This window comes from Puma concolor, chromosome C2 (assembly GCF_028749965.1).
Source record: "Puma concolor isolate L17-30 chromosome C2, mPumCon1.1.hap2, whole genome shotgun sequence".
NCBI classification, from domain to species: Eukaryota; Metazoa; Chordata; class Mammalia; order Carnivora; family Felidae; genus Puma; species Puma concolor.
In genome coordinates this window covers 126,479,463-126,501,940 of record NC_141675.1, presented here as the reverse complement: position 1 = coordinate 126,501,940, position 22,478 = coordinate 126,479,463, and positions in this window count along the sequence as shown.

The following is a 22,478-nucleotide window of genomic DNA, read 5'->3' as shown; positions in this document are numbered from 1 at the left end:
CTTCGTATACTTCTTACTTAGCTGATAATAACATGCATGACTTCTCTCTGAGCTCAGAGATACTTTGTTCAGGGGTTATATGGTATAAATTGGCACTTGCAGGTAATGTTTGTTATGTATGTACTGAGTTATAAAGCCTTACTGAATGCCACCTCCTGCATATTTTAGGGGTTGGGTTAGGCTTTGGGATAAAAATTGATAGAATTCTCCCTTGCAAGAAATGTTGGAAGCAAACAAAAACAAGGCAATTATAAAAATTTGAAAAGAAGGCATTCAGGTACTAGTGATGTGTATATACATTGGTTTGACCAATCTGAAAAGAAATTTGTTAAATTGTTTCAAAAGCCTTGAAAATATATATAATGTGATTTGGCAATTTTACTTCTTACATTTCAGAGATAATCAAAGCTGATTGCAAATAAAGTATTTTTAGCATAGTATGTATTGAAGAATCTTTGCAGATAGTAAGCTGAGAAATTGCAAGGTTTACCTGTCTTCCAAAGATTATCATTCTTTGTTCCCTAATGTCTTGAATATCTTTGTTCCCTATAGTTAATCTCTCTTTAATAGTTGTTTCAAGAAGTGGGGTAAATCTGGTCACTATTTCTATGTCTTGGCTAGCAATAGGATTTTATTATTTTCATTTTTCTTCTGTATATAATGACTCTTGTTAACTAAAAACAAATTCTCTTTATCTTTGTTTCTCAGGAGTCTTGCTCTGATGTATGTTGGTGTCTTTTTATTATTATCTTGCTTGGAAGTCTCTGAGCTTCTTGGATCTGAAATTTGTTTTTCATTAATTTGGGAGAATTTTACCCATTATCTTTCAGATGTCTCTTCTACCTCATTCTCTATTATCCTTCTGAAACAAAAATTGCATATATAATACATATTTGGTATTATACCCTTAGTTTCTCTGACCGTTTTTTTGTTCGTTTTCTCTCTGAAGGCTCATCATCCTTCAGAATTCATTCTGCCTATTGTCTTGCAACCTCAGTGTCTCTCTTGGGTACAAAACATATGATTTTGTAGATTGTCCAGATTTCTCTCATTGTTAGGGTAAAAGTAACCTTGCCTTGTAGCTTTCCACATTCCAAGCTGAAAAGAAGAATTTGTATATATCTAGTAGATATTGACTGGAGTCAATTTTACATCATTGAGTTCTGAGTATTGTATTCTTGAAACAATATAGACGGTTTTGTGTTTTCAGGCAGTCATGATATTTATCAATTATCTGGATCCTTTTGAAGCTCATTAGTATGAGTGAAGAATAGGTTTCTATCTAGGAATAATTCAGGTTTACTTGGGCATGATTCTTATCGTCTGTCCACTAAATGCACCAGGTGTTTAATAAGAATTCTCCACCCTGACTAGTCAGCACTAGAATGACTCCCAACTCAGAATGAGCTCTGAGAATTATTCAACTTGTGTCTCTAAAGTCCTTCTTTGCCATCTCATTGGGATTTTATCCTACTCATCTGAAGCTTATTATTGCATAACATACCCAAAGGGAAACCCATTCAGTTTTAGAGTTTGTTTTTTTGTTTGTTTGTTTCTGTTTTTGTTTTTGTTTTTGTTTTTTCTCATGTACCTTCCTCCTCTCTGGTACTCTATAGCAAGTTATAGGTACATCTGCTTTCTCAACCTCTGATTGTCTCCTTAGTTCAAGGAGGCTGCGATGCTGTACTGTTACCTAGAAACCACTTTTTGGCAGAAGGAAATTGTAGGGCTTATCAGGAATCATAAGTGGTTCCATTTTTTTTTTTTTTGAGGGATTATAGTCATGTATTGCCTATTGTTTAGAGACTGAGATAAATTAGACTTTTAAAAATGTATTCTTCCAAGGGTGCCTGAGTGGCTTAGTCAGTTAAGCGGCTGACTTCGGCTCAGGTCATGATCTCCCAGCTCATAAGTTCAAGCCCCACATCAGGCTCTGTGCTGACAGCTCAGATGGTGCCAATAGCCCCATCAATCCCACAGGTAAAAGACTTTTAAATATTGCTATGCATAAGAATTTGACTTTCTCTTTTAGAATTTTCTAAAAATAATGTGAAAATGTTTGGAAAGCCTTTGCTTAACCTTTCAGATTTGCCTTGATTTCAAAGTCAGTGTCACACATTAGGGTGAAACGGCTACTACCCATGCTTTGGTTTAACAGGAATCTCCTCAAACTTAGATAAAATATGGAATGACATATGAATGCCACATTATGAAGACTTTTATTAACATTTAACATTAAATGTGTTGGCTTCATCTTTCCTTTCATAAATGATGCCACTTTATTTTCTATAGGTTACACCACACTTTGTTTTCTATAATATTTATTTATTTATTTATTTATTTATTTATTTATTTATTTATTTTCTGTATGACAATGCAACGTTATTTTGGTATTTATCTTTCAGGATTGGCTTTTCACAGACGAATATATTTTCTCTATTTCATAAGGCTCATATAACCATCATTTTGCATGAAAACGTAATGGCAGGAAGCCACTCATCATTTAACAAATGAAGTCTGGCTCATGCAGGTAGTGCACTTACCATATTAAAATTGTCCTTTAAGGCATTACTTAATCAAAAAAATTGAACATATGGAGAAACAAATCTCCAGCACTTTAATTTAATTGTTACAGAAAATACTATATTAACTGCTGATCCTCTGAGAAATTCAGAACAAGAGAAAATATTGCCTCTCCATAAAAGCACTCACAACTTCCTATTGAGTTTGGAAAAGCAGCATACACACCTATCAAAAAAGCATTAATTTATTGGATCATAAGGTAAAAGGCATTAGTTATTTGAAGAGAGTGGTACTTTATCCATTTCAATTTGAAATAAACCATAGTATAATAAATTAAAGGTAAAAAAATCATTTAATTGATATCTAGTAAAAAAAATTAAGTTCTATAATTTAGAATATGGCCATGTAAGTAAACTGAAGTATGAAATCAATATATTGATGGGTGAATTAGATTAGTATAGCATAACGCTATAGATAACATAAAGCCTGTAATGTATTTTTCACAACGAAGGCAAGTTTGTTTAAAGGTTTATTGGTGCCAATATGGACGTGTCTGTTTATTTTATGCATATGGATACTTGACCCAAACTTTATTATCTACTTTATGTCCATAGGTAAAAACAAGTGACCACAACTGATGTGTTACAAACACCCAGAGATTATTTAACCTTTCTTTATCCAGTATCTTAAGTAAAATTTTGAACAAAACAGCACTCTACACTACTCAAGATGTGAATTTTCTCCACATTCACATAACATTTTTGACACATAACACAAAGGGATTTTTTGATTTGATACATAACATGAGATTTGAGAGGGGTTGTTTCTTTGTTCTGTTTTTGTGTTTTGTATCTTTTCAAAGAAATGCCATTCTTAACATAATAATACATAAATTTCGAATCAATTGTTACCCAAACCAAATTATAATGTGGGAAGAGTCAATTATTTAAATTTTCTGTTATTGATTTTGTGATTTAGAAAAGAACAAAGATGGGGGTGCCTGGGCAGCTCAGTGGGTTAAGCCTCAGACTCTTGGCTTTTAGCTCAGGTTATGGTCTCAAGGTTCGTGGGTCCCTACAAACTGCACTGAGAGCACAGAATGGAGCCTGCTTGGCATTCTCTCGCCCTCTGTCTCTGCCCCTCCCTGGCTATCTCTCTCTCTCTTTCAAATTAAATAAATAATAAACTTTAAAAAAAAAAAGAAGAAGAAGAAAAGAACAAAGATGAAAAGGATTGGAAAATGGCAGTGAAATTTCATGATTAGGAATTTCGACAATTATTCCCAGCCTGATCGCAGTAAAACTCTTAGCCTTCATATTACAGTTGTTCAACTGTGACTTTTGGACTCAAGTATCCCTGACATTACCTAACTTTGCATGCTAATGCACAAGGATACAGGGGAACAGTTTGTCCTTTCCTGAAATCCATTCTATTAGATTTCTACCTCAATTTTCAATCTAGTATTTCCTCCAAAAATATTTGGATTATAACTTTTCTATTTTTTTAAAAATTTTTATTTGCTCTGAAAGCTTATTGTTATTTTTTTCAAGTTTTTATTTAAATTCTAGTTAGTTAACATATAGTGTAATATTGGTTTTAGAAGTAGAATTCACTGATTCATCACTTACATATAACTCACAGTGCTCACCCAACAAGTGCCCTCCTTAATACCATCACCCATTTAGCCCATCCCCCCCACCAGCCCCTCCATCAGCTCTCAGTTTGTTCTTTAGAGTTAAGAGTCTCCTACCATTTGCTTTCCTCTCTCTTTTCTCCCCCTCCCCTATGTTCATCTGTTTTGTTTCTTAAATTCCACATATGAGTGAAATCATATGGTATTTGTCTTTCTCTGACTGACTTATTTTGCTTAGTAATTTTTCTGTTTAAAAGTTAGCCCAAGGTCATCTGGGTGGCTCAGTCAGTTAGGATTCTGTGTCTCCCTCTCTCTGTTCCTCCCCCACTTGTGCTCTGCCTCTCTCTCTCTCTCTCTCTCTCTCTCTCTCTCAAAAATAAATAAGGGTGAAAAGAAAAAAGTTAGCTCAAGGATAAAATCATACTGGCCAAAGAATTATAAGTGACAATATTTTTTTCAAAGCCATGAATTTTATGATTTAGTCTATTCTCAGAGCTTTTTACTGAGCTTTTTGAGTAAAGGTCTTGAATAATTATAAGATACAGACAGAATATTCAATAAACACCAAAAAAGATCATTAGGACTTTTTCTCCTTGCATTTATTTTATAAACATCTTATTTACAGATGAATTTATAGTCAATCATTGGTTATGTTTACTTAATGCCCCCCAAATTTTAAATTAACCCACAATTAATGAATAATTCTTTTCTACTAAACTTTACATGCCATGCAGCACATACTGGTTTTAATCAGCCTCTTGAATACATAGTAGTAGTAGTACAATTACTATTTTATTTATTTTTTTTTGAAAAAAGAATTTAAAGTTCAATTTTTTTTGAGAGAGAGAAACAGAGTGTGAGTGGGGGAGGGGCAGAGAGAGAAGGAGACACAGAATCTGAAAGAGGCTCCAGGCTCTGAGCTGTCAGCACAGAGCCCAACGCGGGTGGGGCTCAAACCCAGGAACTGTGAGATCATGACCCGAGCGGAAGTAGGACGCTTAACCACCCAGGCACCCCATACAATTACTATTTTAAAGATGAAGAGATAGGAGCTTAGAAAATTTGACTTGAAAAAAATTATACAAAATAGTGACAAAATCCAAACCTGTCTGACAGTAAAGACTTGGTCTTATTCCTCATAGTATATTGTCTTTGATTTTTCCGCAATATCAATATTTTACTGAATGACATTGCTGTTGCAAAATGCCAAATGACACAGAATAGATGCTCAATTCTGAATGTAGAATGAGTTACTTGTCACTCTATTTCACTTATTGAATTCATATATACTAGAAACATTATTCTGTGTTCTTAAGTAGGTACATTATGAATAAGGTACAGAATTACAAAGGACCAACTAAGGGCCTACAACAGTACTTGGTTATCTCAATGGTTATTGGAAACCAAGATGCACTTTAAAACAAAATAGTGATGATTCATTCGTCAATATAAATTTGAGATGTCATGTGAAAAGAAGAACTGATTCCTGATCATGTAGAAGCTGTTTTATGACATGCCATGCAAGTACCTTGCAGATCCTTTGTGGGGTGTGTGTTATCTACCCTTGAAATGCTAGTATTTGTATTTTTGAGTAAGCTAGTTTTAATCAGAGAATCTTTAAGCGTCCGTTCTTTGAATGTACTGATAATAATGAATTAGAAATAATAGTCCAGTTGAAACACCATTTGATAAAACTTTTTGAATTTATAAGTGGTTAATTCCAAAAATTCTCTGGTGAATCATATTGTATTCTATTAAGACACCATTGTGAAATTATAGCTTATGGATTAGAGCACATTACTAATTAGCTGTGGTGATTTTATTGTCTTTTCTAAGAATGTTCCTTTTGACCTTTAACTTTCCACAGAAAAGTGCACAAATCTAGACTTTCATTTTATCTCCATGTTCATGTTTTATTCTCTTTTAAACTGCTTTACTTACATAAATCATTCTCCTTAGATTAGATATTAATAATTTTTTATAAGACAGTAGCAATTTGATAGGCAATCCAATCTTATTTTTGCAAGGTTAAAAAAAGGCAGGTGTCTTAGAAATCTGTCTGAACTAATTTAAATGATCTCATTTCAAGTGTGACCCACTCAAGCTCTTCTATCTACTAAATATCAAAATTCCAATGCTTAATAGTTGTTCAGAAATAGAAATATTAATTGCTGGTTTTTAGTTTCTCCCAGCCATATGTGCATCTGTTATCCTTGATATCTGTATCTACTGATGTCTTGCAAATTGACATGCTTTTCATTAAAAAGATTTAGATTCTATACATACAGTAGTCACACAATATTATACAAAGATAAAATAAATAGAATGCTTACAGTAACTATAGAAGTAAAAAAGAAAATTTGGTGACTCTAAGAATAAAGTTTGGAGTCAAAAAGTAATGGCCCTACCTTTTGGGATGAGCACTGGGTGTTGTATGGAAACCAATTTGACAATAAATTTCATATATAAATTAAAAAAAAAAAAAAGTAATGGCCCTGAGCAAAAATTACTTCTAAATAGCTTTATGATATTAGACAGTAATTGAGAGTTTTTAAAGCAATTATGTCTTCATTTGTAAAATTGATCTACTAATATACTATACAGGCTTTGTTTAACAAAATACCTATATTCTCACCTCCAGGGGAGGGGCCTTGCTCTGTGGAGAACAAAGAACATAACAATGCCTGCAGCCAGTCCAGGAGCAGTCCCAGGATATCAACCCACTGCATTGGTTTGCAGGTGTCAGGGTCACCAAGAAAGACACAACTCAGACACTGGATAGAACAACGCATTATTCAGATTGAGAAGAGGCAGAGAAATATCAACTTCGATAGTATCGGTCCTCAATGACACACAACAACTGATGCTGGGAGATGGTCTGTATGTACTCCTCTTGTGCTGCAGGTATAGAACTCCATTCTCTCCCTCCTGGGAACAGATACAACAATGGGATTGGTCATGTGCCTTTAGCAAAATAAGAAACTACACATAAAGCCTAGAACAAGAAAAGATATTCTCAAACAAGTCTTTGTGCCCCACACAGTCTGTGAAGGCTCCTTCTCTCCATGTAAAGAAATGTTCCAGGCCCCAGGCCAGCTCTTATGCATCCATGCAAGGCTGTGCATGTCTGCCCTTCCCCACAGACTTCTTTTGAAAATTAAAATAATGTATGGGATATTTAAAATATGTTAATAAATGGATAAAAATACCATACTATTGCTTATGAAAAATGTTATAAACATACTTGTTGCTTAAATTAATTTATAGTTTATGTGAGTTTAAAATAAAATACCAGTAGAATTTTATTTGGAACTTGGAAAAATGATTCTAAAAATTATATTAATAAAATACATACCATAAATCTGATAAAATATTTTATTAAAAAAAAGGGACAGATTGGTGATGACAAAACATCAGCAATCATTTAAGAATAATGAAGTCAATTGAATGAATCAGTTTCCATAGGAATGAAATATATGTATGAATGAAAAGGAGAGGATCCAATTGTATTAAAAGAATAGAAGGATCAGTCAATTAATAAATGTTCAGTTAAGCATCTGACTCTTGGTTTTGGCTCGGGTCATGATCTCATGGTTTTGTGAGTTCAAGCCCCCTATCAGGCTCTGTGCTGGCAGAATGGAACCTGCTTGGGATTCTCTCTCTGTCCCTCTCTCTCTGCCACCCCTCTGCTCACACTCTTTCTCTCAAAATAAATAAATAACTTTAAAAAAAGCAATTTTATACATTGTACCAAAATAAATATGAGGTTTATCAGTTAGTTAAGTAAAAACTTTTAAAAGATTTAAAACTTAAAAGAAATTGTATTAGATATATATCAAATTCAGTAAATGGGCATAATTATAATGTAAAAGATGTTGAATATTAAAATCATAATGGAAATATTTTAATTGGGAAAGTAAATATTGTACACAGCTGAAATTTATTAAAATTAACTATATCCTGACAAGAATATATATGAGAAACAAAGAGAAATATCAAACAAACATAAAAATCAACAAAAAACAACCTATAGAGTAAAGCTTGGAAACAACAAATCACAATATAAAGCAGACTATTCAAATGAAAAATTATCTAACTTGAAAATTAATAAGTATGTTACATAACACTGAGTGCTTATTTAGTGCCCAGGTTGATGCAAAAAACTTAACATGACTGATCTTAATTATCAGAAGAATACAATATTGTCTCCCATTTAAGAAAATAACATCTCAAAAAAAAGAAGAAAGTAACATCTCAAGAAAGAATGTAGTAGAGCAATGGTCATTATAAACTAAACTTGCAAGAAATAATGCAAAACACTAAATCAGCTACTGATAAACCTATTTCATAGAACAAATTTTTCACAGTATGTCTTTGTGGTAAAGAGCATGAGTTTTTAAGTCTGATTGTCTAATGATGAATCTAAGGTAACCACATTTTTGTTCTATGGCCACAGGTGATATAACCTCCCTGAATCTCAGTCTTTATATCAATTAAGTGGGAACAATAAGAGTACATAGTTTGTGGGGTTCATTGTTACCAATAAATAAATTAACATACATGAAGTTCTAACACCACGCCTGGCATATTGTAAGTGGTAAATAGTTCTTTACTCTGTGTAAAACAAAGAAAAAATTAAAATGTGAACATTACATATGTCTTTAACATGATCATTACTTTTATAATTAAAATATGAAGTTAAAATGTATATATACAATTTTATATTATATAATTTATTTTAGCTCAAGAAATTAAAACTTTTCCAAGTTATAATTAATTTCTTATTTATAAATTTGAAAAAAAAATTGGAATGCATATCACAACGGAAAAAAAAGAAAAAAAGAAATCATTGGTGATTTCATTTTTAAAAGTCTTCTGCATTTTATGAACCCTGTTTTAGAGTTGAGAATTTCTAATTTATCCAATACCAATTGGGTGTCCAACAACACTTTTCAATTCAATTCTGATACTAATTCTTGAAGTTAACAGCAGAGTCCAAGGTAAAAGGCACATGCATTGAAAGAATTAATGTTGTTAAAACGTCCATACTACCCGAAAAGATGTACATATTTAATGCAATCCATATCAAAAATCTAATGACATTTTTTACAGAAAAAGAAAAGAGAATTCTAAATGTGTAAGGAAACACAAAAGACCCCATATGGAAAAGGTGATCTTGAAAATAAACAAAATGGAAAGAATCACACTCATGATTTTAAACCATATTACAAAGCTATAGTAATGAAAAGAGTATGATCCTGGAATGAAAACAGACATATTGTCCAAAAGAACAGAATCAAGAGCCCAGAAATTACCACATCCATATATGGTTAAATGACATTTGACACGGCTGCCAAATTTACACAGTATGGGAAAATTATGTGGTACTGCAAAAACTGGATATCTACATTCAAAATAATGAAGTTGGACTCCTATCTTATGCCATTCACAAAAATTAACTCAGTGTAGATCAAAACTGAACGATGAGACCTAAACCCATAAAACTTGTGTAAGACATTGGTCTTGACAATGATTTTGAATTTAACACCAAAAACTCAGGAAACAAATGCAAAAACAAACAAGGGGTAATATGTCAAGCTTAAAAAAAATAATTCTTAAAAGCTAAAGAAACGATCAATAAAGTGAAAAGGCAACCTTACATAATGGGACAAAATAATAACAAATCACACACCCGATAAGGGATCAGTATCCAAAATATTCTTCAAAAAAAAAAAAAAAAGATTAAAAAATGGACAAAGGACCTAAATAAACATCTTCCCAAAAAAGTTATTCAGATGCCCAAAATGTACATGAAAAGGTTCTCTGCATCACTAATCATCAGGGAGATGCAAATCAAAACCACAGTGAGAAATCACCTCATAGTCATTAGGATGGTTATTATTAAAAAAAAAAAAAAAAGATAACAAGTGTTAGGATTTGGAGAAAAGAGTAAAAAAGTATCCTGGTACTCTGTTGGTGGGGATGTAAATTAGTATAGCCATTATGGAAAAGAGTATGGAGTTTCCTCAAAAAATTTAAAAAAATAGAACTATTCTAGGATCCAGCAATGGTACGTCACAAAACAACCTAACTTTATATAATATATATATATATATATATATATATATATATATATATATATATATTATGTAATTAAGTATATTTGTTTATATGTGTTACAGTGAGTGCTTTATAATGAGCATAAATTTTCCATTATACAACATGAGTAAGTCCTATATATCTGCTATTCAACATTGTGCCTATAGTTAATAATACTGTGTTGCACATTCAAAAATTTATTTAGGATAGATGCCATGTTAAATGTTCTTACCAAAATAAAAAAAATATACAAATAGATATAAATATCTTATTAATTATCTTAAAAAAGAAACATAAAAGGAGAACAGAGGGATAGGGACATTGAACATATAAAGTCCATATGTATCAAAATTCCATTGTCATGAACAAGGATCTCTATATTTTCAGAAAATCCAAATCTGAAAAGTTTTGTTCACACACTTTAATAGATAATTTTTTTTTTAACGTTTATTTTTGAGACAGAGAGAGACAGAGCATGAACGGGGGAGGGTCAGAGAGAGGGAGACACAGAATCTGAAACAGGCTCCAGGCTCTGAGCTGTCAGCACAGAGCCCGATGCGGGGCTCGAACTCACGGACCGCGAGATCATGACCTGAGCGGAAGTTGGCTGCTTAACCGACTGAGCCACCCAGGCGCCCCGTAGATAAATTTACATATATTTCTGTTTTATGTATATATCTATATTGATTTCCCCCAAATATTTTAACCTGTATGTTGTGTAAATTGAATTAAGAACATTTTAAACAGCAGAAGAATTTATTATATTAACATAAGAAAGAAAATTTCTTTCTCAAATGTTTAAGTAAGTTCATGTAACTATTTTTTTTAGCCTTTTTTCAAAATCATTATAGTAAATTTTAATGACTAAAATTTCTTTTATTGTATTGATTCTAAATAAGATCTGGGATATGAAGTGAATGTTTAGTAACAAGAACATTTTATGTAGAAATTTTATCTTCTACAGTGTCTTCACTATAACTATTTTTATAAAAGCCTTATCAACTATAATCTTGTAAGGTCATTTTATGTCATTAGATAAAATTAGAAGTACAAGTAACAATTTATATTTTTTTTAATTTCTTAAATGTTTATTTATTTTTGAGACAGAGAGAGAGAGAGAGAGAGACCGAGAGAGAGAGGGGAAGGGCCAGAGAGAGAGGGAGACACAGAATCTGAAACAGGCTCGAGGCTCTGAGCTGTCAGCACAGAGCCCCATGTGGGGCTCGAACTCATGAGCCACAAGATCATGACCTGCGCCGAGGTTGGAAGCTTAACTGACTGAGCCACCCAGGCACCCTGGCAAGTAACAATTTAATTAAAAACTGGACACTAATAATATTCAAAAGTTAATTTTATTTTATTCTGTGGGGAAAAGATCTCAAGAATAATATTTAAAGTCTAATTAAAATACAAATGCATTTTTCCACCTGATACATAGCTCTCAAATTGGAAACTGTTATTGTAGCTAGGTATTAACAGGTGAGATAGAAAGTGTAATAAATGATACTTAAAAAAAACTATTCAAAGTAAATTATTTTGTTTGCAGTTGACAGTGATAGAACGATCAATGTTATGTTACAATTTCTGCTCTTTCATTTGTCTTTGTTGGTAAAATGAGGAATGTCAGAGACTGAGAGGGTCGAGCTCACAGCAAATTTAATGTAACACACTTTATCTCTGTTCTGAACAGGGTTTCACCAGATATAATATTAAATGTACAGAGCACTGATACTTCTTCCTTGTGTTTAATGAAAAATTTGTAATTCCTTATTTGCTTTTTCAATCTTGACAAGATCATAGAGTAGACACAATCCACGAAAAGGAAAATACAGTTGCAGTAATAAGTCATGGATGACTTCTTTTTCTCATTTGTATCTTTGAAGGTCTTGACACCTTAATTAGAGTTATGAGTTATCAATCATCATTAAGCTAGATAGACATTACCCATCCATGTATATAACCTTATAAAACATGAAAATACACTAAAATTATATGCATTGTATTTGTAAGTCCTTTCAATCATTGCTAAAAGCATAGCATTACATATCATGAGAAAAATAGTGGCATTCCTAAACGTTACAAAAACTAAAATATTTGTAATATTTTCTATATATATCCATATATTACCAGTTCATTATAATGTTTGACCTAATATAAACTCATGATTAATTTCTGAATCTCAGTATTTCTTTTTATTACTTTTTATTATTGCCCATTGCCACTGCCTCTGTAGAGGAAGCTTTGCTAAAATAAGTTTAATTTTAAAAAATCAAGGAACTACAATGAGTCAAGAATGTCTCGTTTGACATTGTTTTCAACAGAACTTTTGTGACCGTCATGGTTATAACATAATTGGTAATTTTTCTAAAATAAAGATCTCCATATACGTATATATTACGGAATAAACAAAAAATTATTACCTATGGGTTGGTGTAGCCAACTCTGGAACAAAGTTTGGCAGTTTCTTACAAAGTTAAACACACACTGACCCAGGAAACTCATTTCTTAGTATTACCTGAAGAGAAATGAAAACTTCTGTTCTTATCAAAGCCAGTACAGAGATGCTTACAATAGTTCCATGCATATTTGCCAGCAAGTGGAAACCACATAACATTTCCTTCTGCTGGCAAACGAAACTACAAATGTTGGTACATCCATACAGTAGAATACCGCCCAGCAATAAAAGGCCACGGGCCACTGATTCATCCCGTTTGGGTGGATCTCAAAGTTGTTATTCTCAATGGAAGAAGCCTAGTCTCAAGAAGTTACAAGCTATATGATTCCATTTATGTGATATCCCTGCAAAGACAAAACTGTAGGAAGGGAAAACGTTAGCAGCGACTGGAAGTAGGGGTGTGCGGAAGGTATCACCAAAAAGTGGTAGCAAAGAGGAGGTTTTTACAAAGTAATTCAACGTTCTGTATCCTAACTGTTGGTGATTATGTGAGTCTTCTTGTGCTAAAATTCATAAAACTATATACCAAAAAGTCAATTACACTGTACATTAATTTAAAATAAATGTTAAAATATCAGCTGATATTTTAAAAAAATTTTTATTTTAAAAAATTTAATGTTTATTTTTGAGATAGGGAGAGACAGACCACAAGTGCAGAGAGGCAGAAGGAGAGAGGGAGACACAATCCAAAGCAGGCTTCTGTCTCTGAGCTGTCAGTACACAGCCCGACACAGGGCTCGAACTCACAAGACTATGACCTGAGTCGAAGTGGGACATTTAACCGACTGAGCCACCCAGGAGCCCCTCAGCTGATAATGTTAATAGCAACAGAAGAAAAAAAAATGGAGGAGAATTTCTAGACTTCTTTCTCCATGTGAATCGGAAGTCTTTGGCTTCATTTAAAAATCATTCATGGACTATTAACATTTTTCTAAATATAATATCATTATTTGAATAGAAATGAAGGTTTTAATTTTTTTAACTAATCAAATAGGATGGCAGTTCTAGTGTTTTATGACTGCTTCCATCTGTGTACACACACTGGTGATCAGGGTTCTGAGCATATAAACTGAAATAACAATTACGAAGCAAATCAAATTACTTGTATTCTTTAGAACTGATATGATAACTTGAGTAGCAAAGAACACAGAACAAAGTTTGCAGATATGAATCAGGTGTCTTTTTCCACTAATCTTCTCTATTTTTATAGCTCTGCATTGTAGTCTAGATTAATAGACCTAAATATTCTGAATCGTCTGTTGAAATGGTGATAAACATACTTTGGGGGTGCCTGGGTGGCTCAGTCGATTGAGCATCTGACTCGTGGATTCGGCTCAGGTCGCCATCTCCCGTTTGGTGGGTTTGAGCTCTGCGACAGTGGTCTCTGTGCTGATGGTGAAGAGTCCGCTTGAGATTCTCTCTCTCCTCTCTCCTTGCCCCTCTTCCCGCTTACATGCTCTCTCTCTATCAAAATAAATTAAAACTTAAAAAAATACTTTTCTGGATTATTGTGAGTATTAAATGAAAAAACACATACAAACATACATGCTCACCATATTACATTTAGTGGAATCAATTAAATACAACAAAACAACCAAATAGAATAGGCAAGGAATATGAAACCATAGTCTTGCACAGATACAGAATTAGAAAGACTTTCAAGGAAATTTCAAGTAGGTTATTTTGTTTGAAATGGCAAAAAAAAAAAAAAAAAAAAGGAGAGAGAGAGAGAGAAAGAGAGAGAGATTTGAAATGACAGTTTCAACATAAATTTTCAGAGATGTGGCATCATGTTTACAAATAATGCAAGAACCTTATCTCCCTGCCTCTATGCTTACTATTCACTCTCGCTTCCACATTCTCCTGCCCACCATACATTGAAATGCACCTATGATGCAGTTTTTCACAAAGCAATCAGAGTGAGCTTTAACAGTAAAATCAAGCATGTCCACATCCCTTCCCATATAATATTTAATATTTATTTTATTTATATTAAAGAGAAGGGGCAGACTGCCACATACAGCGCCTCATTTGGATGTGTCCAGAGTCATGGAAGCTTGACTACCCAACATCTCCTACAAATGCACCTGGAGAGCTTGTATGGAGGTTCTAGCAGAAGAGAGCAGCTACTCATATGCCCTTGACCGAAGAAGAATGGTCCTCCGCTGTGGGGAATGCAGTCGACTGCTGAGACCCAGCGTGCAGCTTCCAGAGGGAGGCACATGGAATGGGGAGAGAAGAAGGGGACACCCACCCAACCAGCAAGATCAGCCATATAAACCCTGACAATCATTGAGGTGACAGATGTCACATCCAGATTGCCCTCACATCCCCGACTGATATATTCTTATGGCTACCATAGTATGCAGGAAAAAAACACTGCAACAACCACCACAAGCAAACAAACAAACAAACACACACACACACACACACACACACACACACACACACACACACATGTTTTTATGGCCTACTTTTATCTTGAAGATTCAACTTTTTGTTGGTGTTCACCTTTTGTCCCCTTGCTCCTAGTTTTCCAGCTACAGTGGCTTTCTTCCTGTTTCCTAGTCATGCCCTTCCTTCTATTCAGCCTTTGAACATGTCCTCTCTGGAATGTTCTCTCCATGATTCTTAGTCCAGCTGACCCACTGTCCACCTTCAGGTCTGAGTTACATGGTCCCTTCTCAGGGGGCTTTCTGACAACCCCATGGACAATGACTTCTCGCAGTTACTATCAATTCATACTTTATATTTCATTTATGCGGCTTAACACCATCTGTAATTACCTAAGTTTTTATTTACATTTATGTTTACATATGTCATTCTTATAATAATATGAGCTTCACGATGTGTCAGTAATTCCAGCACTTAGAGGAATGTCTGCATATAGAAGAGAGATATTTGTAGCATTAATTTTGTATTGAATTCCATTCACTTCTAATTTTCTACTAGATAGCTCAGCTTGAATGACTCTGAGTATATAAGGAAAAAAAATAAAGAATGAATCCATTTTTATTAGTGTTTATAATCCAGGAAGAAAAAAATAAAATGATTAAAATGTGCTCAATCAAAAGTTGATTACTCTGTAAATATCAAGACTATATTTCTATTGGGAAATGTGAGGACACTGTGAATTTTCCCCTATTAATTCCCTATGTAATTCCCATGCTAGTTCACCTAAGTTTATTGATTTTCTTTTCTTTAAATAAGTATGCCCTAAACTTTAAATTAAGTATTAAAATATACCTAAACTTTCACTGTAATAATATATTTTGCTCCGCAAAAAATAGAAGAAAATTCTACAAGTGGTGACACAGTTCTCAAAGTTATGATTTCTTTTTAAAGTATTCTGTTGATAATATTATGAGTGATTTAATCATGAAAATGATTCAGGGAATTAACTTCACAGACAAAATATATCAAATTAATTATTTGCTCAGAATGAAATACCTTTAATTTTCCTTCCTTAGGGGTTAAAACTTTAATAAATGAAATTTACCAAAGGGAACGAATCTTTTGGGTTCCTTTGCTTGCATTCTTTGGCATGAGCTTTTTAGAGAGACAGGAGTTTATCTTCCCTTTATGCTTAACACCCTAGATGAATCTGTCTGTCATCTCTTTTAATTTAAACAGGCAACATTGAGGATTGTTAACAATACCTCTGACCCCTGAGAAACAGGGTATATAGCAGACCATTAATTAGTTGTTTGAAGTGAAGGGATATGGCACATCGAATACCACGCCTCTCTGCTCCATTGCACAGTATACCCACACCACATTGTCCATTTATATTTCTGACGATTACCAAAGAGCCAATACCCTTGAGAAACATCATAAGTTAGCAAGTTTGATTGATGTACATTAGGCAGTCAATGACTTGTTCTATCTGGAGTATTTTCCTTTTTGCATGAAGGAAAGATGGTCAAAATATGTATCAGACCTTGAATCAAATTAAAGCCCAGAAGATTTCATTGCAATGCTGCTTTTTGTTTCATACATAAATTTACATAAAATTGAGTTACTTAAGATTTCATATCTGTTTCAATTTTCCTTCAAGTCTAGACATCCTCAAATGAAAAGCAGTTTCATAGAGCACTGCATTAATTGTTTCAGGACAGTAACACAATCAACTCAACTATTTCCTAATTTAAGTTCAGGAGACACTATTGTTCTCTGTGAATTCTCCCTAGTTATAAATTTATAAATTATTCACATTCATAGTCACTAAAAGAAACATGAACAAAGAGTGTTATCAAGAGGCGGCAACATGACGCCTGGAAAGGCTGGCCTTTCTTTTAATATTTTTAGTAATCATTTGACCTTCATTGAAGGGAATCTCGCTTCCACAGAATCATTCCGTAAGAACTAATATTTATAACATTGAATATCTTAAAGAAAGAGATTTTTAAATCACCTCTTTGGGTTATATTTTGTTATGACACAATTAAGTATGAAGACTATTCATGATGTCAGTACTTTGTTATGTTAAGAAAATCCAATTCATTAGAGATATTTAAAAGTTTGGTGCTAAGTTAGTTCTTAAACCACATTTTTTGAATGCCATGTTTCCCCAACTTAATGACCTACATAATGAATATCTAAAGATGTGGCAGTTATGGGAAAATTGGCTGCCAGTGATATTGGCATGATATTTTTTACCCCAATTAAACATGGTATATTTTGTCCCAATTAAACATGATATATTTTACCCCAATTAAATAATTCTTATGTAGATAATTGTGGGCTTTTGTTTTAAATGGTTTATGCCAGTCTACTACGTTAATCCTTTATGTATTCAGTTGAAATTTAAACATATCCCTGTTGGGGGTGTTGTTGTATAAGGAATTCACTGTTTTTGGCTGTAGCCCCATTTGCTGTTCTTTTTCATCTCAATAATTCAATCAATTTCTATTTAGTATTAGGAAAAAACTGTTAAAGTTTCTCAGACAGATCATCAACTCATTGTTGCATTTTTTCCTGATGACAATCCCTAAATTCATTAATACCAATGTAGGACTCAGTTTTCCTATTTATTTTGTAATGCATTTCTCTCCTGCAGGTACATTAGCCGATATTTCCTTTCTCCTATAATAATAATGCACTTCTGAATCTTTCATTGTGATGTTTAGAGACCCCTTAATTCCTTTTGACGAGATAGATACATGTCTTTTCTGTTGAAACATAACCTAAGGGAGCAAATGTACTTTTTTTTATTATTATTATTCAAAAAGGTTAGTCTTATACGCTGCTAGCTCATTATCTGTTTCATTCCATTCTGTCCTTCAGTTGAACTGAATAAAAGATGCTCAGAAAGATGAATCTTAAAGAGCAGAATAAGTTATCTTTTCAAGCAAATGGAATTCAGCTCACACTTTACTACGGACTCTAGAATATGGGATAGCATCCAAATTTCAAGGCGCTAAAAAATATTTCTCAAATATGTTAAGAATTAAAAATAATTTTAATGTAAAAAATAATTTTAATGTAATCGAACCTCCTCACCAGCTATTGCTGAGACAGATGATACCGTATCCCGATTAATGGGGATTGGGGAAGCAAGAATAAAACAAAACAAAATAAACAAACCAAAACCCTGAATAGCCTGTATTTTAGGTTTACCAAGCCCTAGGCTGAAAGTTATAGCCCGTGAACTCCGCACCTCCTCTCCCGCTCACTAGCTAGATGACCTTAAAATGAAGCAATAGAGGACTCTGTGTTCAATGTTCTTAAACACTGTGTCTTTCTTTCCTCCTAGATTTTGATGAATTGTAAGGCAGTTTTATGTCCTATTTATCTTTGTAGCCTTGGGGCTTAACATAGTGGCTTGCTCTTTACATGCTGATGGGAGTGAAGGCAGGAAGATGGGAGGGTGTCTGAAAAGGGGCAGGGAGGGTGAAAGGGCAGGAAAAAACAAACCTGTGTCATAGCCTACCTACTTCAGAAAGTCATTGGTTGGAGAAAATGATAACATGAATGTGGAATGCCTGAAAGAAGAAAGTTTTCCAGTAAAAGTTAATATTGGTTTTTGCTGTATGCCAAACATTATTTCAATTATTTGTAACCTCTTTAATTTTCACAATACCCTTAGCAAGTTAGTATTATTATGTCCATTTTCCAGATAAGAAAATCAAGTCACCGGTAGGAAAAGTAAACTCTCTAAAGTTGCAGAGCTATGAACAGACAGAGCTAAGATTTTAACAGTCTGTCTAACTAAAGAACATATTATTCCGATGCTTCCTTTAAAAAATATTGCTATTGTTTGATTTGATTCTGAGAAAATTATACCTCCAAACTGGTTCCAATGTAACCAAGTCGTTAAAGTAGGAATTCACCAAATTTTTTTCTATTTTCCCTTCAAAGTTTCTAAGCTTGAACAAGAAAGAAGAAATGAGAGAAATGTTTCTGCTGCCTTCCGAGCCCAAATCCATGAACTATCTCTGGTTTTAAATACTTTTTTGATCAGTACAATGTCCCAGATGCTGAGCCTGTATCATGAAATTTTTGACTTATTAGGCAGAGAATCAATTATTATTATTTTTAATACCCACATCATCTTTTTTCTAGAATACTACCCAAATGAATTCACTTGGCAATAGGTAGCTCATCTGAAGAGGTCATTTTCAAAGTAGCAAAAGAATGGTTTCAGCATACCCTAAAGAATCTGAAAAGAAGTCATCCACATTGTATAGTTTATTTCTCTTATTTAACTATGTTAGGTCATATTATTTGTTTAACATGACTGTGTAGACTTGTCAAGTATAAGATGGAAATCTGTACTTAGGTCTCTAGTCCCCAGATTCCCCCTACCACCCCTTAGAAGGGTGTGAATGTAGTCACTATAAGACGATAAAAGAAAATGCCATAGCTGAATTTTCTCTATCACATTTTCATTCACAACCCAAAATCTTACATTATGGACTGTCTAATTTCATATGCAAACATTTTCTCTGTAGTAGATCATTGCCAGTCCAATAGCATACTAATTCTGTACATACACATAGTTTAAAAAATAAGTGGTTCCAAATAGAATTAAAGCCACATTTGTGTCCCTACCCAAATTAATTCCTCCTCTCTAGCCTCAAAAAGGATGATGTTAACTAAACTTAAGGCTTAAATTCTATTTTTAAAAATGTTTGAAAAGTTTATTTATTTTGAGAGAGACAGAGCATATGTCTGTGAGTGTGAATGGGGGAGGGGCAGAAAGAGAGGGAGAGAGAGAATTCCAAGCAGACTCCACACTGTCAGTGCAGAGCCTGATGTGGAGCTCGAACAGCAAGATCATGACCTGAGCCAAAATTAAGAGTCAGGTGCTTAAGAGACTAAGCCACCCAAGTGCCCCAATTCTTATTTTTTAAATAGATTCATATATACCTGTAAGAATATGGTACATTTTTAATATTTCAGGATTAATGAAAATTTTTTGTGCTGAATAAAACCTTCACCTATTTTTCTCTTTCAATATTGTAAATAAATCCTATGTTCTTTTAAATATTTTCAAATTTCTCCCATTAAATAATTAATTAAATTTCTAAATCAAAACTCGGAAATCCCTCATTCCTTTTTAGCCACACACTTGTCCGTTTCTTCTCATCTATTAAATCTTTAAGCATTTTCTATAATTATTATCACCATACCCTCACCTCTGCCTTGCTTCTCCTCATGTAATTTGCATTGGCCACTAACAGTTTTCACCAATGTGATGTTTACTTTTGCTACTTTCAAAGGATACATTTACGTATCATTTTATTTGACTTTTCAACATCATTCACAAATGATTATGACTCCTTTCTTCTTGATACATTCTCTTCTGATCAGTTCCACACTTTGGATAATACAAATACTTTGGATTTTGAATTGGATCTTTAAATGTTTAGTTCCCACCTGTTTTTCCCCCTTTATTGATAATCACAGGCCTTATTTCTTGAAAGATTCTTAGTAATCTCAATCACAAAATAAGGCATGTGACCAAATTCCCAAAAGTCCATGCCAACATCTTTTTTCTCCCCCTATTTAAATCATTCTGCTGGCACCTTAAAAAATCTTCAAAAATATATAATAATCTAGGAAAAAAAAATAAAAGTAATAATCTATCCAAACTGTCTTCCATCCAAAGAAATTTCTCTAAAAACCTACCAGTACAGAGCACTATTAAGTTTCACTTTGGATGGTAGATTCAAATGTTTCTCTTCTTCTGAAGCTCTTTGCCCTGCATCTCATATATTGGGTGAAATAGATCTGTTACCCCATCCTCAACATGTTAGACCGGAAAACATGCAAGAGTTTAACAAAAACTACAGGGGCTGGATCTGAGGCAAGTCATTGTCTTTGAGAAGACTTCGTGAGGAGTGCTCAGAGCACCACTCCAAGGCTGTCTAGTGGTCATGGCAGCCAAGTTACCAACTCAGATTCTCTGCTTGGGAAAGTATGAACCCTTGCTGACAAAACAGTTACCAGTACTGAAGTAAGGATATGGCTTCATTCAAAATGAGAAACAGCAATACGCCCACAACGGTTTATGGTAGAGTATAGAATGTACATCCCTTAAGAGGGGTGTGATCTTTGGAAGAGCACACATCCTCTTTGAGCCCCAAATTCCCCATGGATGAAATGAAAGCCAGAGTAGTCCTTACTTATTTGAGATGTTGAGGAAGATTATTAATTTCAAACATGTAAGTGTTTAGTCCAGTGCTTAAATCATAATAAACTGTCAGTAAGTGCTCACTCATTATTATTTTAGTTTGGGAAAGATTATAACCCGACTTCCCTGGATAATATATAATAATATATATTGCTTTTCTGTATTGTTGCTTATACTTAAAATTACAAAGTGGTATAGCTACGTCTCTTCTATGCAGTCTTAAAAAGCCATGTAAATAAGAGGTCAAATATAAAACACAAACAGGATTTACTCTTATGCAAATAAAAGCAAGCAGATAAATGCATTTTTCAACACACACACACACGTAAATGTGACTGTATCTTTTTGTATGTAAGAGACTCCCATTATTCTTAGATTTATTTTATTTCTTATGTAATATTCCTTTTTGTACAAATAGTACTAAGTCAAAACAAATGAATATATAGGCACCAAGCATTGATGATTCTGCAATAACTGGGGCTCAGGTTTTCTTTAAAAAACAAAACAAAATAGAACAATCAAGTGAGCATACATTTTTAAATAAAGAAGAATCAATTTTCACTCGAGTACAAACCCCAAAGAATTTAAGTTGAAAATACTACAAATCTTCTCTGATTTACTTAGTTATATTTATTGATCATGGTTATCTTTGCAAGTGTGATTTGGAAAGAATAATATTAAAAGCAATTCAATTTGTTGCAGAAGGTTACTTTCATAGATCCCCCTTTTATCTTTCATTCATTAAATCGCCTCACTAATATTGGGAGTTTTCTCTAAGACATCTTTTCATTGATGAGCAATATCTTTCACTATTCATATAGACATTCATTGAGATTATTATCTATCTTTCATGTCAGAGCTCAGTTATCTGAAATAAAGGACATTTAAAACAGCCTGGAATTATGCCAATAAAACAAGTATTTCACATAATTTTACTAACAGAAGTGTCCACTTCAGGTGTATATTTCTAATATATTCACATTTTGAAAATTTGTATGTGTGATATATAGATATAGATATAGATATAGATATTAGTTCTGAAAAAAATTCTATCTTCTGGAAAAATAAAAAAAGAATATTACTGAATAATTCTAAAAATTATGTTTCTATTTTAAGGAGAGGACAATCTC